The sequence below is a fragment of the Lissotriton helveticus genome, chromosome 11 (assembly GCF_964261635.1).
Source record: "Lissotriton helveticus chromosome 11, aLisHel1.1, whole genome shotgun sequence".
Lineage (NCBI taxonomy): Eukaryota > Metazoa > Chordata > Amphibia > Caudata > Salamandridae > Lissotriton > Lissotriton helveticus.
In genome coordinates this window covers 50,856,791-50,873,015 of record NC_136072.1, presented here as the reverse complement: position 1 = coordinate 50,873,015, position 16,225 = coordinate 50,856,791, and positions in this window count along the sequence as shown.

Below are 16,225 nucleotides of genomic sequence, written 5' to 3'. Positions count from 1 at the left end.
CTCGTAAAAAACTAACCACTGAGGGTTCTATTGGAATGGATTTAAAGCAATGGGGGCAGGGCTTTACCCCTGTGGTATTCCGCTTAGGCGTGGAATGTAAAGGTGGTAACGTAGTTATTGGCTAACGGTGTAATGATGTAATGCATTTGATGACTTGGCTGCCCAGCCACACTTCATCTAGGTTTTTATCAAGATGGAATAATTGATGGTATTGTAAGCTGCTGACAGGTCAGTAAGAGGATCACGTTCAGACTCCTCACCCACGCACACAAGGCTCTCCACGACATGGGCCCCGAATACCTCAACAACCGCCTCTCGTTCTACACCCCCACCCACCAGCTACGCTCTGCCAGCCTTGCCCTCGCCACCGTCGAACGGATCCGCAGAACCACCACCGGAGGAAGATCATTCTCCTACCTTGCAGCCAAAACATGGAACTCCCTCCCCACACACCTACGACTGACCGAGGACCATCTAACCTTCAGGAAACACCTCAAGACCTGGCTCTTCGAGCAGTAGCGACACTCCCCCCCTCTCCCTCCAGCACCTTGAGACCCTCACGGGTGAGTCGCACGCTCTATAAATTTATTGATTGATTGATTGAAATATCAGTCCCATATCAGCGATTTACAGCACACTTAAGACCCTACAGAACACACACAAGTGTGTCCTATATGCAGGGCCACTCGAATTATGTGATTCTGCGGCCGCTGTGTTTTTCACATAATTATGGATTTGTCACATAATCCATCATCAACTGCATAATTTGCAGCTTTAAAATAAAAAATTGTTTCTAGCTCAAATGGATAAAAAGTTACTAAAATCCGGTGACACCTGTTGCTGTGCACCGGAAGGCACTTCGCAAAGCTTGACGTTCACCTTTCAAATGCATATTGCTGTATGTGGGTGTTAAACTAGTACTAACATGGTTGAACCTTTGCCTAGACTGTGTTAACATTTGTAAATATGACAAAATAATGAACTGATACTATCACAAAATGTGCCGCATTATGCCGCCTAATTGGGATGTAACCCCTCAGAAACTATAGCGACTGTATCCCCACACCGATGGAAAATGCTGGAGAGGATGTCCCACGGAGGGTTGAACTCTATGGGCCCGATTCACAAAGGGCCTTCGCACTGCTGGCGGATGTCCCACACTTGTGGTGAGACCTTCGTACTGAAATTAACCACTGCAGAGGTCCCACCACTTCTGCAGGCCCCGGCCACGAATGCGGGCCCCCGCCACGAGTGTCGAAACCCTTGGTGAATCAAGCCCTATACGTGTGGTGGTCCTGCCCAGTTTAAAACATGTTTTGGAAAGAAGTCCTCAGTCACATATAGAGGGCCATAGGAGCACCTGTCCTCTTGGACCCAGTGGTTACCATATTAGCGATGAGGTCCAAGAACTGGAAATGTCTGAAGTGGGCCGAGCGGACAGTTGTGACACACACGCTCCTGGCGGCGAAGCAAGAAACTGCAGCTCACGGGAAGGACGACACCCCCCGGGAATGGTAGCCTGGGCTCAACATCCGTGGACTTTCATGGCAATGGAAATGTTGACATATGATGCCTGGGATAAACGAAAACAAAATGGAACCACTTTAGGCAACCTTTGATAGACTATCTGCAGGTCCTACAGTATTGACTATCTACAGGAGGTGCATATCAGGCAACACACCGAAACGCGTTGACGCTACTGTTTTGTTAAATTCGATCTAGTCAGGGTTGCCCTATGGGACTCTGACTTTAACGAAATAGATTCCAACAAATTAATGTTTGCTTGATGAATTTGTATAAAAATCATGTCTTCTTGTCTCTTCTCTTCTTTTTTTAATCGTTTTATCATATGTATATGAATTGAAAAAGGAAAAAAAATTACAGTGTCTATTTTTGTTGAATTTGGTGTTTTTTAATTGTGTATATTGATTAATAAACTTATATATTTACTGAAAGTTTTTTTGTATATGATGATTATGTGTTTGGATGTATAATTATATTGGGTTTCCCCTTTGGGTTCTAATTGTGGTAAGAGTATATTTGGGTGAGGTTTGAGTGTAATCTGATGTGAAATCACTCCTTGGGAATTTCTATTTTTACTATTTACAAGTCCTACAATGTCCTACCAAATTGAGTGGGAGGGGGGTTCGACTCTGATGAAACTCATGTTTGCTATCAGCTTTATTGAGTGTGATCGATCTCAGCGGACTCCGCTTAAGATCAAGCAGTTAGAGGCGCATAGGTGGGGGAGGGAGTGGAGAGCATTCTTTGTATTGTTATGTTTTTTTCTGTTGTAATGCCCATGTTTTGATCTGTGAACAGAAAACAATTTTTTAAAAGTTAATAAATGAAAAAAAATGCCAGCGCCCTGTCAGTCCTATTATCAATCAGGTGTTGAATGATAATTCAAAACCAACAGGGTCACGTGTTCCATACTGACCGGAATCCGATTTAAAAGGCACCAAAAAAACTGCCTTCAGCAAATTCCAGGGGTGCAACAGAAGTGTACACTGAATAAAACAACGTTTAAAATAATTTTATAATTAGGTCAAATGTTCAGCAACAACACAACATTTTAAATTCTAAAAGCCACAGAAATACACCAGTTATAGTTGTGCATGTGTTAAGTAAATATAATGGTACAAAAGGGGGTGGTGATGAACGGAGCATCTGAACTAATCAAACACTCACACCCAGTCAACAGATCTGGGTTTAATCCATCACCGTTCTTTAGCCCACTCCGCCACCCCAGTTCAGAAATGGCCATATGCAAATCAGTCTGACCCTGTGCCTCATGGGAACAGTCCAGCCCGAACTGCCAAGCCATGCCTTCCTTGGACCGGAAACAAGCTTCCGAGGACCGGTTTCTGGCATTTCAGCCGTCTTCAGCCCGGCTTGCTTAAATCCAGTGGCAAAGTGAGCAAGGGACTCACGTCTGAGCATACCCTGCCAACTTATGGCGAACAAAGTGGTACAAAAGGGGGTGGTGATGGACGGAGCATCTGAACCAAACGAACACTCACACCAAGTCAACAGATCTGGGTTTAATCCATCACCGTTCTTTAGCCCACTCTGCCACCCCAGTTCAGACATGGCCATATGCAAATCAGTCTGACCCTGTGCCTCATGAGAACAGTCCAGCCCGAACTGCCAAGCCATGCCTTCCTTGGACCGGAAACAAGCTTCCGAGGACCGGTTTCTGGCATCTCAGCTGTCTTCAGCCCGGCTTGCTTGAATCCAGTGGCAAAGTGAGCAAGGGACTCATGTCTGAGCATACCCTGCTAACTTACGGCGAACAAAGTGGTACAAAAGATGGACGGAGCATCTGAACCAATCAAACACTCACACCCAGTCAACAGATCTGGGTTTAATCCATCACCATTCTTTAGCCCACTCTGCCACCCCAGTTCAGACATGGCCATATGCAAATCAGTCTGACCCCGTGCCTCATGGGAACAGTCCAGCCCGAACTGCCAAGCCATGCCTTCCCTGGACCGGAAACAAGCTTCCGAGGACCGGTTCCTGGCATTTCAGCCATCTTCAGTCCGGCTTGCTTGAATTGCAGTGGCAAAGTGAGCAAGGGACTCTTCTTTTTTTGTTGCTGCAGATTTGTAAATCCTCTGCGAATTTGCGTAAATATATATATATATTTTATGTTTTTGGCCCCAGGCGGGGTCCCTCTAGGATCCTACCACAAGGCCCCCATATGTTTTTTTGTTGCATTTTTCTGGGACTCTGGACTGAGTCCTAAGTCCTAAGATAGCGGCTAACACTTCCTGGTTGAGGTGGTGGCCGCCAATCAGATGTCACTTAGAGATCTGTCAGCTCTGCGAATCCTCTGCGGCTTGAAATATACACTTTTTAACCAGAATTTCTCCAAAACTACTGAACAGATGTACACCAAAGCACTCTTTCTCGACCAAGATCTAGCTTTCTGCCCAATTTGGTGTAAATCCGTTCAGCGGTGTGGGCCGAAGCGGTGTCTAATGTTCCTATGGAAAAAATGAAATGTGAAACGCGTTTTTGGGATCCCCTTTTTCCCGTGCCCCACTTGATGGATCACCCCAAAACTTTCCATGCACAAACTAGTGAAAAAGTAGCACTTCTTAAAAATGTTTCGTGGACATTTGTCAAACAGGGCCACTCTATATATTAAAGTTGAAAACTCTTCTGAGCCACACACTATCTTTTTCTGGGAAGCCATCTTGGAATGTTGGTCCTCACTGCCCCTCCCTCAAGGGGCATCCAGCCTGCAGTACCCCCCATTAGGGCCTGAAGAAATAGGACTCCATCGCCACACCCTGATGGAACTCCACAGCCCCTCCCCTTGTCAGCCCACCCCACCTTCAAAACCTGCTGGGTCATCTACAAAGTCCTCATGGCCGCTACCCCACCTACTTGGATGCAACGTCACCGTCTCCGATACCTCACTGCACACCCGCAGCCAAGACACCTTCAAATTGGAGACAAAATTAACAAAAAAAAGTGCAAGGCCTTCTCAAGGTATGCCATGGGGATTTGGAACTATATCCCCATGTCCATCTGGGAAGACCCAACACATCTCAAACTTAGGAAACAGCTGAATATTCAGGGGCGCATTTACAATAGAATGTCGCAGCACGGTGCCACAGCAATTTTGCTGCGCTGCGTCATTCTAAAAGTGCAGGAATGTGCCGCATTTACAAGAAAACGGTGCATTCCTGTACTGAACCCTGCGTCTGCGCTAAAAAAGCAGGCTAGCGCCAACGTAAGCACCCTTACGCCTTGTTGTGAGGGTGCCTACGTTGCAAGAATGATTGATTTTGTGCAGGAAGGGACACATTTCTGCACAAAATCAATCAATGGAGGTGATTCCCTTCTGTGTGCTGCAGAATGCACAGAAAGAGGAAAAACAGGGCGAGATAAGGATTTTTCTCCTCCTAGCGCCTCTCTAACGCCTCCTCTGGGGTGGCGCTAGAATCTGACGGATTCATAGGTTTATGATTACTCGTAAAATGTGGGAATGCTTCAGATTACAAGGGTTTTGCATGGGAACACCCACAGCAGCACCCATGGAACGCCCCTTTCACGCAGTGTTGTAATAATAATAATAATAATCCACATTTGTAAAGCGCACAATCACCCGTTAGGGTCTCTAGGCGCTGGGGGCCGTCGGGAAGATTAAGCAAGCTATTGCCCAGAGTCACATGGTGCTGGGCTAACCTGCCGCCGGTGCCGGGGATCGAACCGTGATCCCCAGATTCCAGCGTCAGTCGCCCTGGCCGCGACGCCACACCTCTTCCACAGTTCTGTGGAAAAGGGCCACATATTTACAAGGCCATGAAAATTCACGTAAAGTGGCTTTGCGTGGTCTTATAAATAGGCTGCGACACATTGCGCCACCGGAACATTAAAAAAATAATACACCTGCAACACAAAAGTGACACAATGGCCTTGTAAATGAGGCCCTCGCCTCTTGAAAGAACACTACATCAGGAAGCAGTAACCGTCCACAAACCATCTACCCCTCTTTAGACATTTTAAAAGAACACACCCTGCACTGTTGTGGTACAATATCACTGCACAGTTCCCGAAAACGCAGGTGCTCACTGCCAGGGCCAGCCGTACAGAAAACCCCAATAATTACAAGTTTCACAGCTAGAGGGAGAAGCACTCTAATACAAGCGCAGGACTATAGGAACCTTAACATAGGGCCCAATATCGCAAGACAGAGCCAAGAACAGAGTTACATGAAGTTCAGTCATTGGAACTAAGCATCACAAAGCACATATATTTGGAATGTTCTTTTTTTATAAAACAGGGACAAGAAAACAGCCAACGCGTTTCGTCCCGAAAACATAGGGACTTCTTCAGGGCACGAAAATCAGGGGCATGTGGAAAGGCCAAAAGATGGTCATTTATGCAGAGGTTCTTTTTTACTGTATTCTTTCAACATGTATTCCGTAAAACAATTATGTTTGGCCTGGATTTGCTAGCACAAAGTTTCCAGGAGTAATAGAACGATTGAAATCAGTCGCATCACGAGTCCTGGCGTCTATTTCCAACATGAAGACTGGACTTCTCCAAAATATGCACCACAAGAAAAATAAAAAAACAGCCAGTCCTCTTTAAACATGTTAACAGTGTCTTTTCCTTTGGCCCGGTACAGTTCTCCACTGCTTTTTTGGCTAAATTTGCGAATATTTAATAACCTACTAATCTTGAAAAAGTTTTTAACTTTGGAGGATAGATATACATTTTGGAGGGACCTAGACCAAGCTTTCCCACCCAGTGGGATTAATAAAGTCTATTTTCACTTAATAGAGTTTTGAAATATATGCATTTTATTAGAGTTATTATTTGTGTTTATAATCCTGGTTTTGTGGTGTCAGCTTCAGGAAAGTTGCTTCTTGCAAAGTCGGTTCAACAATTCCAGGAGAGTAATGGTCGATTGATGTTAATTCCTGTGATGTGACTATGACAGGGCCCTCGCACATGCCCCTGGTGCACACACCGACTAGGCTACCTTAGCCATAGATTGATAAATCGCCAGCTGCCACCACAAGTCACCAAGGGGCATATCATCAAGGCGGCGATATGAAATTATCGCTGCTTTTGCGGCTGTTTTCGGCTGAAAAGCGGCGATAATTTCTTCGCCTTATCAGCAAAGACATGCTATTGCGTGTTTTGCTGATTTAGCGAGCCTTTCAACAACGCCCAGTTTTGCATCTCTAATGAGTGGGCGTTCCTATGAGAAATGTCGCTAAGCGACATTTCACCTATTATCAAGCTGCACGCTAACAAGCAGAGTGTTAGGAAAAGTAGCGCTAACCACAGTTAACGCTACTTTCCTAATGCCTGCTTGGGACCTGATTTAGCCATGTAATCCAATGGGAGCTGGATTACATGGCTAAGATTACCCTGTCCTATCAACAAGGTTATCGCCATTTTCAATGGAATATCGCTGGAAAACCAGCGAGATTCCATTGAAAACGGCGATAATCCCCGCTATCGCTGGGATTTTTATCTCCATGGCGTTTAGCGTTGTTAATACAACGCTAACATGGAGATTAGATTTTCTCACGCTAACGGCGGTCAGCGATAATTATCTCTGCCGTTTGTTAATATGCCCCTTAGTCACTTCGGGCCATATTATCAAGAAAGGGCGATACATTATCGCCGCTTTTATCGGCAGGAAACTGCCGCTAAAGCGGCGATAATGGGCTTGATAATATGCCCTTGTGAATTCCCATAGAAGCCCAGGTTCTGTTGTTAACCTGGGCTTGTATGGGAATTCACAAGGGCATATTATCAATCCCATTATCGCCGCATTAGCGGCAGTTTACTGACGATAAAAGCGGCGATAATGTATCGCCCTTTCTTGATAATATGGCCCTCCCTTTTCTAAGAACATCTGTGCGCACACAAGAATAACCAAGCCCTCAGCTCACTGCGTCCCTGCGCCAGTTTCCAAAATAAAAGCAAACAGCCATTAATCCAAAGGTCACCCGTGATCTTGGTGCGATGTTCTTGTGCAGAAGGAAACAGACCAATTACTTCCTCCGATACGCACAGACCAGCGTCTGCAAAGACCATAGTCTGGGATAGCTCGGTGGGTTGAGCACCTGCTAAGGAAATCTTTAGGCAACTTGCAAGTCACAGATGTGGGTTTTGTCGGGGCCAATTGAGGCATTCAGCCTTCCAACGTCAATTAATTACTTTTCGATTGGTAATAACAGCAGATGCTATTTGAAGTGCTAAAATATGGTTACGTTTGCGTAAATCGCTTTACAAGGGGCAACATTTTCATGCACTGTTCCTAGAAGCTGAAATAACTTCCCTCTGGTTCTACTGGCATTTCATTCTTATCGAGCTCAGGTATTTTGAGTTCTGTGGCCGCCACTACTTTTATTCTGACTATTTAATGGATTATTGCTGCAAATTCACTAAATATCGCTTTTGCTCCCTGTCTTCATATTTCCTCAAACAACCCTAATTTAATATGCTTCGCAGAGGCATAAGAAATGTTATGAATTAAAAGAAAAATTGGGGGCATATTATCAACAACTAGCGATATTTATCTCTAAATGAGCTTAGCGATATTTTTTTTATCACCGTGCATCGCCGGATTTTATCGCAGAGATAACGTCCTATTAGCAACGTTTATTTCTAAAGTGATAAAATATCCGGCGATAGCGGCGAAATGCGTGAATATCGCTGGGATATTCAGGCATTAACGCCAATAGGGTCTTAACCTGACTATCCAACTCCCATTGGATATACAGGTTAAGTGGTCAGAGCAGGCGTTAGGTTTTGGCGATATTCGCGCTTAGCGCGGATTTTTTTTATCGCTACGCCTGCGTTGATAATAGGCCATAGCGATGTTAGCGACTGCTTTCAGTCACTAACAGGTTGGGTACGCCCACTTTGCATGTCATTAGCGATAAATATCGATGACATGCAAAGCAAAGCGGGCCCTAAACCGGTCGCTATCGGCTACAAGCTGTCGCTAACTGCTGTTAGCGACAGCTTGCTAATAGGGCGATAAAATTATCGCTGCTTTTCGGCCGAAAACGGCTGCAAAAGCGGCGATAATCTCATATCGCCCACCTTGATAATATGCCCCTTGGTTCTGTGGGTCAGCCTGATGTTATTCGTGTTACCCCCCCCCCCCCCTCTCCACCCCCCCCCCCCCCACACACACACACAACCCCCCTCCCCCTAGCCCCAGAATTAAGATACAAATGAGACAGTGCCAGGTTCTCAGGTCTACAGCCGGGTGGCAGCAGGCTTGGTTCCTAATCCTGACCCCTGGTCCTCTCTTGATCAACCGTTTGATCTTCGACAAATCGTGTTGTCGCCGTGGGCTTCTGTTTCTTCGGGTTTCAAAACCGGAAAGGCTGAAAAACAAACAGAAGTTACACTTCACAACAGGTAGAGGTAACGGACCCCCAAAATTATCGAAGACAGTGGACACCCGTGTTACGTATTCTGATGGGCGGGGCTTGAATAGAAAGTAGCTCGGTGGGTTAATGTTCGGTTTCTCTCCACTGCAACCTCGATAAAGTGAGAACAATTGGGTCTGAGAATAGAAACGTCAGCATGTGTGGAATAGGAGCCCCTCTGTGTGCGAGGTGTAGTATACGACATAAAAGGCACATTTATTTTTATGTGATGGGAGTCTGTCAGCTGAATCTGAGGAGGAGGGCACAGAAGACCCACGTGTAGGCGCTACATTTATATCAAGACACTACGTCTCGAATTCACCACATATACACAGTGTCGAGTTCAACACGCACACACACCACCTCTCTTTCACATATTTCGGAAACTCTGCTGTGAATCTTTGCATTAACCCACTGAGCTATGGAGAGGTGGATTAATGCCAAGTTGCTACAAAAATATGAGTTTGCCCTGCAGTTCGCTGGTTTCGCCCCGAAAAGGGCTGACACGGCCTTTCATGCTTTTGAGGTCGACATCTTGTAGGGTGATAGTAGCGCCAACTGATGTCAGTCTATGATATGCGCTATATATATAGATGTGATCGTCATCAACGTTGGTGATTATGATGACGTCAGCACAGGTGGGGGGGGGGGTTCCAACCCATGACCCCATGTCACCGTAATGAAAGCTGCTCTACTGTCCAAGGCCAGCACTCGGGCTCCCATCACCACCCTCAAACAAAGGGTTAGGGGCCGGATAGCTGCTCTAGCGGCTTGACACCTACTGCTCTGCCGGTTGGCGCTTTATAAGGCGAGCCACTGGCTCATTGGACGGCAATAGGTCTGAAGATCGCCCGATTTGTTTTATTGGTTTTTGTTGTGTCACACACTACATTTGTCACCCTGGCGTGTTTGGGTGCCCTCTGTACTACGTGTCTGGCTGTCACGTCCGTGCCACGGGGTGGCGTTTGCCCTGCGTGTAAAGGTCGCCCACGGTGGCAAGGCTGGGCGGTGTCATCAGCCTGGCCATGTGGGGTGTAGTGCACCTAACCTACAACAGCAGGGGCACGTGGGGCATGACGAAAGCCTCGGCCGGGGGATTGGACCCTGAGTCTCGCCGTGTGATCTTGGACAACTCGGTTACCTCTGCCTGCTTGATTCCTTCATTCCCGAAAGCTGGAGTTGACAAACAGGCATTGTTCGGGTAAGGGAGTCTATAAAAACTCCATATACAGGGCTTTAAGTGGGCCGGGTCTCACCGGTACTGAGCACCGGCAGTTTTTTAATGGGGGCTTGGAAACGGGTCTCTATCAGGCTCTGTTTTGTGCCCGGGCACAGGCGGTCTATTTCTTTCCGGACTGCAGTGACAGCAGGCACATCACTGCGCTGCTCACACTGCTCACTTCTCACTAGTGGAGAAGTTACGGCATGACGTCATGCCAGGTGAGCGTTGTAAGGGAAGGGAAATCCTTTAAAGAGGCATTTTCTCTCGGGATTTCCCTTCTCTTTTTGAAACTCTGGAGCAGCAACATTGTCGTGGTGTCACCAGGGCTTTAAGTGGAAGCTTTTTCAATATTATATACGAGCCATAGTTGCTGCTTATTTATCTTAAGCAACTAACAACCATTGACAAAACCAACAGTCCTGACTTGTAGGTATAATGTCACTTGTTGTATCATATATCTGGATACATGACAGAAACAGCAAAATTACAAGTCAGGCGGCACACTAAGCTGAGCACGGATTTTTAGCATATGTGTTTTAAGCCACGCCCTTAATTACATCGGCCACGCCCTTTCGAGAGCCCCCCACAGTTTTTTCATCCCACTTAAAGCCCTGTTCATTTCTACGTACACTCGAGGGACACACCTCTTTACATAGAAAGAAACCTGAACCCAGTGGCACATGCTTCGGGGTCTGAGAGCACGGTGGGTTGAACCCCTGCGGCTATCATTACTTCGCGGATTGAAGCCCTATGATAGAATCCTTGCAGGGGCTACCTAGCCTTTCATCCATCTTGAGTTGATAAAATGAGTGGTCAGTAGGAATAAGAAATGAGAAAAAGTACATATGAAAAAGGTCTCCCCAATAACCCGGAAGGAGCCCGAAAACAGGATGAGGCATGAAGATGAAGGAAAGAAATCACGAGAAAGACAAAGGACAGTGGCCCCAAGATCTAGAAGCAGGAAAGAGGGGAGTGTTAACAATCAGGAGGGCGGTTTAAAAAGATTAAGATGGAAGGTTAATCTGATGGAACAAGGTCTTAGTAGCAGGAAAATGAAAATAAGGGGGTCTTAGTGAGGACAGAGAAGGACCCCAGATCAGGAAAAATAGATGGGAAAAAACTTGTGGCTGTACCTCCAACCATCACGGTACAAGAAAGGGGGGGAAAGAGTGTGAAAGTCACACCCCTTAAATGGATCCCAGTTATCGTTTACCTTTTCCAAATGTACTAGCCTAAAAGAAATAGGGACAAAAGACCTCAGGCAAGTAGGATTTATGCAGAATTAAAAGGGAAATGAGGTCCCTAAAGTACTGATGTATTCTCTTTTGGTAAAATCAACCTGAATAAAAGCAGAAAAGGAGATGTTAAAGGAAGGAATAAGGCTAGTCCCAGTGTCAGAGATGTCTTTAGTGGGTAATCATGGAATAGAATTCCTGAGTCCACATGCAGGACTGGGGCAAAGGTAAGTAAGAGTAATTGATCAGGTATTGAATGAAAAGGACGGTATAAGAATTACGGTGTCCGGTGCGAGGTACGCAACGGTCGGAGAGATGCGAGCTGTGAAAATAGTTACATGGACCGTACTATACCAGCCCAGGCCATTGTGCATCATTCCGTCCATCATCTTGTGTGTTTTGCTGTTCACCCTATGTGGGAAGGGTATGCCCAGACATGGGTCCCGTGCTCACTACACCACTGGAGTCAAGCTATTCTGGCTGAAGACGGCTGATAGCCAGAAACCGGTCCTAGGATGCTTGATACCGGTCCAGGGAAGACATGGCTTGGCAGTTCGGGCTGGACTGTTCCCATGAGGCACAGGGTCAGACTGATTTGCATATGGCCATGTCTGAACTGGGGTGGCTTTCCGTCCATCATCTTGTGTGTTTAGAGGAGGGGTGGTCACCCGAAATAGATTAGGACGCTGGGTCATCGTACAGCCTTGGGGTCCTTTCTTGGAATATAAATGGGTACAGTAGAATATCGAAATTAGGAATTTTCAAAAAGCAAATAGATACTTTTGCGATTGTGTGTCTTCAAGAAACATGGCTGTGCGATGAAACCCCTACGATTGAAGGGTATGTGCAGGTACACAAGTCTGCTATTAGGAGACAGACATAAACGACGAACCGCAGGGGGGATAACCATCAGAATAGCTAGGAAGGTGATGCCATTAGTAGTACTGTTAATACAAAAGAAAACCAAAGCATCATATAGTATCACATTATAGTATAGATTCCAAACAGAAAGCATTGAGTTTAAATGGAAGTACACTTCATTAGCAGATGCAGAAATTGTGTATTCTTCTTGTACATCCCACTCTGACAAAGTCTTTTTTCTTCAACAAACAGCCGACACGTGTTTCGTCACTGCATGACTTTTTCAAGGCTTCGAAAATAAGATAATTCCACGGTTCGTATAGTCAAATCCAGAAGTCATCTATATTGGTGGGGAATAGCCTTCCATATGAAATGTAGTGGTATCCAGTCAACTTTTGATTATTGTAGGTACATTGTCACAGGTTTTTGCGAAAAAGATCAGAGTGTACTTTGTAGTGTAATGTTTCAAACCAGTGTACGGGGCTCCGCCACACAATATGTACAACTTCTAATATTAATGTGAAATATTTAAGAAAAATGTCCTGCAATCGGCACCGTCTGAAGCCAAGTGTGGTATGAGACCACTAAGGTTTGGTCCACAGCGTAGAGCATGTGGCTATATTTAAAAAATATCCTAAAGTAGGCGTCCGAATGAATTAGGATGAAAGAATGGAGTCCATGATAAGCTCCTGGCCATATCTTCCTCGTGTCTCCGGCAGCCTTAGTAGTAAGATGTAACTGGCTGGTGGTTTGTATAGTGGAACTTTGGGACCCACACCCCAAGAACGAAAACTTGATAATAGCGAATCCATATATACAGGGTGGGAGACGGTCAGAGGAGTGTAGGTCTAAAATGGGAAGGATGAAGGAAGAAATTGACTATTTGTGTGAAACTTACCAGAGAGATATTTTAATACAGATGGGGGACCTGAACCATAAATTAAACCCAAATAAAGTGGATATTTGGTCTAAAGAAACACTGAGTTCATATAATATAAAGGTGGTCAGTTAAGTTTCCCTAAAACAGAATGGTCTAAACGAGGTATAGAACTGGTAAAATACCTGGGTTCAAGGGGCGTATTTTGCCTGAATGGTAGGATAGACAACTGCCCAGCCCAACAGACGTTTAAAGTTGGCCGTCAATTATCCCAATTGATGATATATTTTTGCCTACCTGGAATTCTGATAAAATAAGGGATTTTTATGTGGAGTCTGAAGATGGAAGCGATCACCATCCGCTCAAATTAAAATTAATTGGAAGCAAAAGGATTTTGAGAGAAAAGATGATCCCTCTTCAGATGGATTATCCAAAACGACTGACCGCTAGAATATAGGATGAACATATGGAAAAATGTATTCATTTTCAGCAAAACACAACACTGAAAGGCACCACCACAACATTACATCTAGAGTGGCATGAGGGAATAATAAGACAGGTGGCCCAGTGCCTCAGGTTAGATCTAAAAGGAAAGGGAATAAAGAACGTGAAGGTTCTGGATAACCAATGCAAGAAAAACAAATGGTTTACTGAGGATTGTAAGAATCTAAAGGCTCGGATAAGGAAAGGGGAAAGAAACCTCAAAGTAAGATATGAAACAGAAAGTTATAACATTCTGATGAATTAAGTAGGTCTAAAACCTTAATCTGAGGCCAGAATGGAGATGACAAAGAGAGGTGTTTGGGACATCTGCTAGAAGCCATAGAAACCAAGAATACAAAACTTTTTGGGAAATTGGTACAAGGAGGGTTAGGAAAAGTGCAGGGTACGATGGGCTGTATGGTGGAATAGCGGCTTGGGTGGATTATCTGGAGGAGATATATGGAAAAAAGGAGTTAGTAAGGAGACAAGCAATTCCCTGGGAGAAATTGGATAAGGAATTGAGGTCTAAAGTCTTACTATGTAACATTAGAAGTATTATTGCAAGTTTAACCCTGACTTGCACAGCCGGACCCGTTAACATTTCTGCAATAATTATAAGAACCCGCCTGGAGTGGTGGGCGGAGCTATTGTATAAGTTGTTTTCTGAGATTTTGGATACAGGGAATATCCCGGAAAACTGGAGAGGCGCAATTATCAGGTCTATCCCTAAAAAGGGAGATATAAAAACTCCCAAAATAGGCTGATTCATCTTTTAGAATTGGGAGAAAAGATATTTGCAAAATAATCTTGGGAATGTTAAAGGAGTGGGCTGACTCAAATCATATAGTGCCCCCAGAACAGAAGGGTTTCAAGGAATGTCTTTCTACAATTGACCATTGCTTTGCGCTCTGGTCCATTGTGCGAACGGCGGGGAAAGTTATTCTGCTGCTTTGTAGACTTACACGCAGCTTTTGATCTGGAAAAATATGATCTATTTGCTATTGATCTGCCCACGGTTCTAGCGTCTACAAAAGGATTTAGCCCCAGAATAAATGGTAAACACGAGGCATGCCTCCTGTATGCAGACGACCTGGTGATTTGAGATCAAACAGAAATAGGTCTACAAAGGAAACTAGACATGTTTAGAGAATACTGTAGGTGTAAAAAATTAGTCGTAAGTATGGATAAAACCAGGGTGCTTTGCTTTATGAAGACAAAAAGTAAATTTAGATGCCATCTGGGCCTTGAGAAGCTTGAATTAGTTAACGAATATTAGTATTTTGGGTTCTGGTTTGATAATCGCCATGAAATTCCTCCTGAGCACTTCACATGATTCTATGATATGAGCAGGCACGGCCCGTGCAGGGCGTTATACCGGGGCGGTGACGTCAGGCGAATTTCGTTACCTACGCTGCATCACCAAATGTGATGCAGCACAGGCAACAATTTTTTTTTTTTTTCGGTACTTACCTGTAATGGTCCATATCCCGCATTTTACAACCCCCCGCCCTGACCCTCCCCCGCCTGACGTCACCGCCCCGGTATAACGCCCTGCACGAGCCGTGCCTGGATATGAGTACATATACTTGTAACATAAAGTTCAAAGTATAAGTGCAAAGCAGTCCCAATATTTTTCTTTTCTCAAATAAAAATTCCTTTCGTAAAGTAACGGTCGTAGAACATTAAAGCACAGATATCCAGTTCTTTATCCAGAAGGAGTTTAATAATTGTCTTCAATGGAATTCTCTTTGCAGCCAACACGTGTTTCGGCTTGCACTGTATGCATGCATCAATGACTTCATCAGGGCTGCAACCCAGAAAATATAAATACAAAATGTCACATAGTTTGCCCAATTACTCCATCATCTAAATCTTTCTCCTCCACCACTTACTTAAAAAGCAGTAAAGTAAGTAGGAACATTATAGAGTCTTAAATCACCCTCAGTGATGTTAGTCGACTAGGTTCGAAAAAATGCTACGGTGTTAGTTCATTAATCAAAATAGGTACACCCTGAGTGTACTAAAGAACCCGAAGCACCAAAAGATTAAGGAAGAGATATAAATGATGTCCCTCAAATGAAGAAGAAAACATTTTGAGGCGCTGAAGATCAGGGCTTTGGCCTCGTGAGCGACCTGAAAAAATTCAATAAGGACTTCGGATAAATGTCATATAGACCCATTTTAAAAGACTATCAGCTAGATTCATCAAAGACCCGTTTTGCGAGTCTTTAATAGCGATTCATAAGGAATCGCTGTTAAGGACCTGCGAAACGGGATTCATGTAGGAATTGCAAAAAATATTGCGATTCCTACATCTTCCTTATTTGCGATTAGCAAATTGCTAATCGCAAATAAGGAATAACTTCCCATTCATTCCTATGGGCCTAAAGGCCCATAGGAATGAATGGGGAGTTATTCCTTATTTGCGATTAGCAATTTGCTAATCGCAAATAAGGATGCGATTTCAAGGGTGCCAGGGGTGTCCAAAGGACACCCTGTAGCACCCCAGAAAAGCAAATGTAGCCAGATGTTGCGCACACACATGTCCAAAGGACATGTACGTGTGTAACATACCACTCAGAAAAATGCACTAAAGTGCATTTTTCTGAGTTTTCGCTATTTA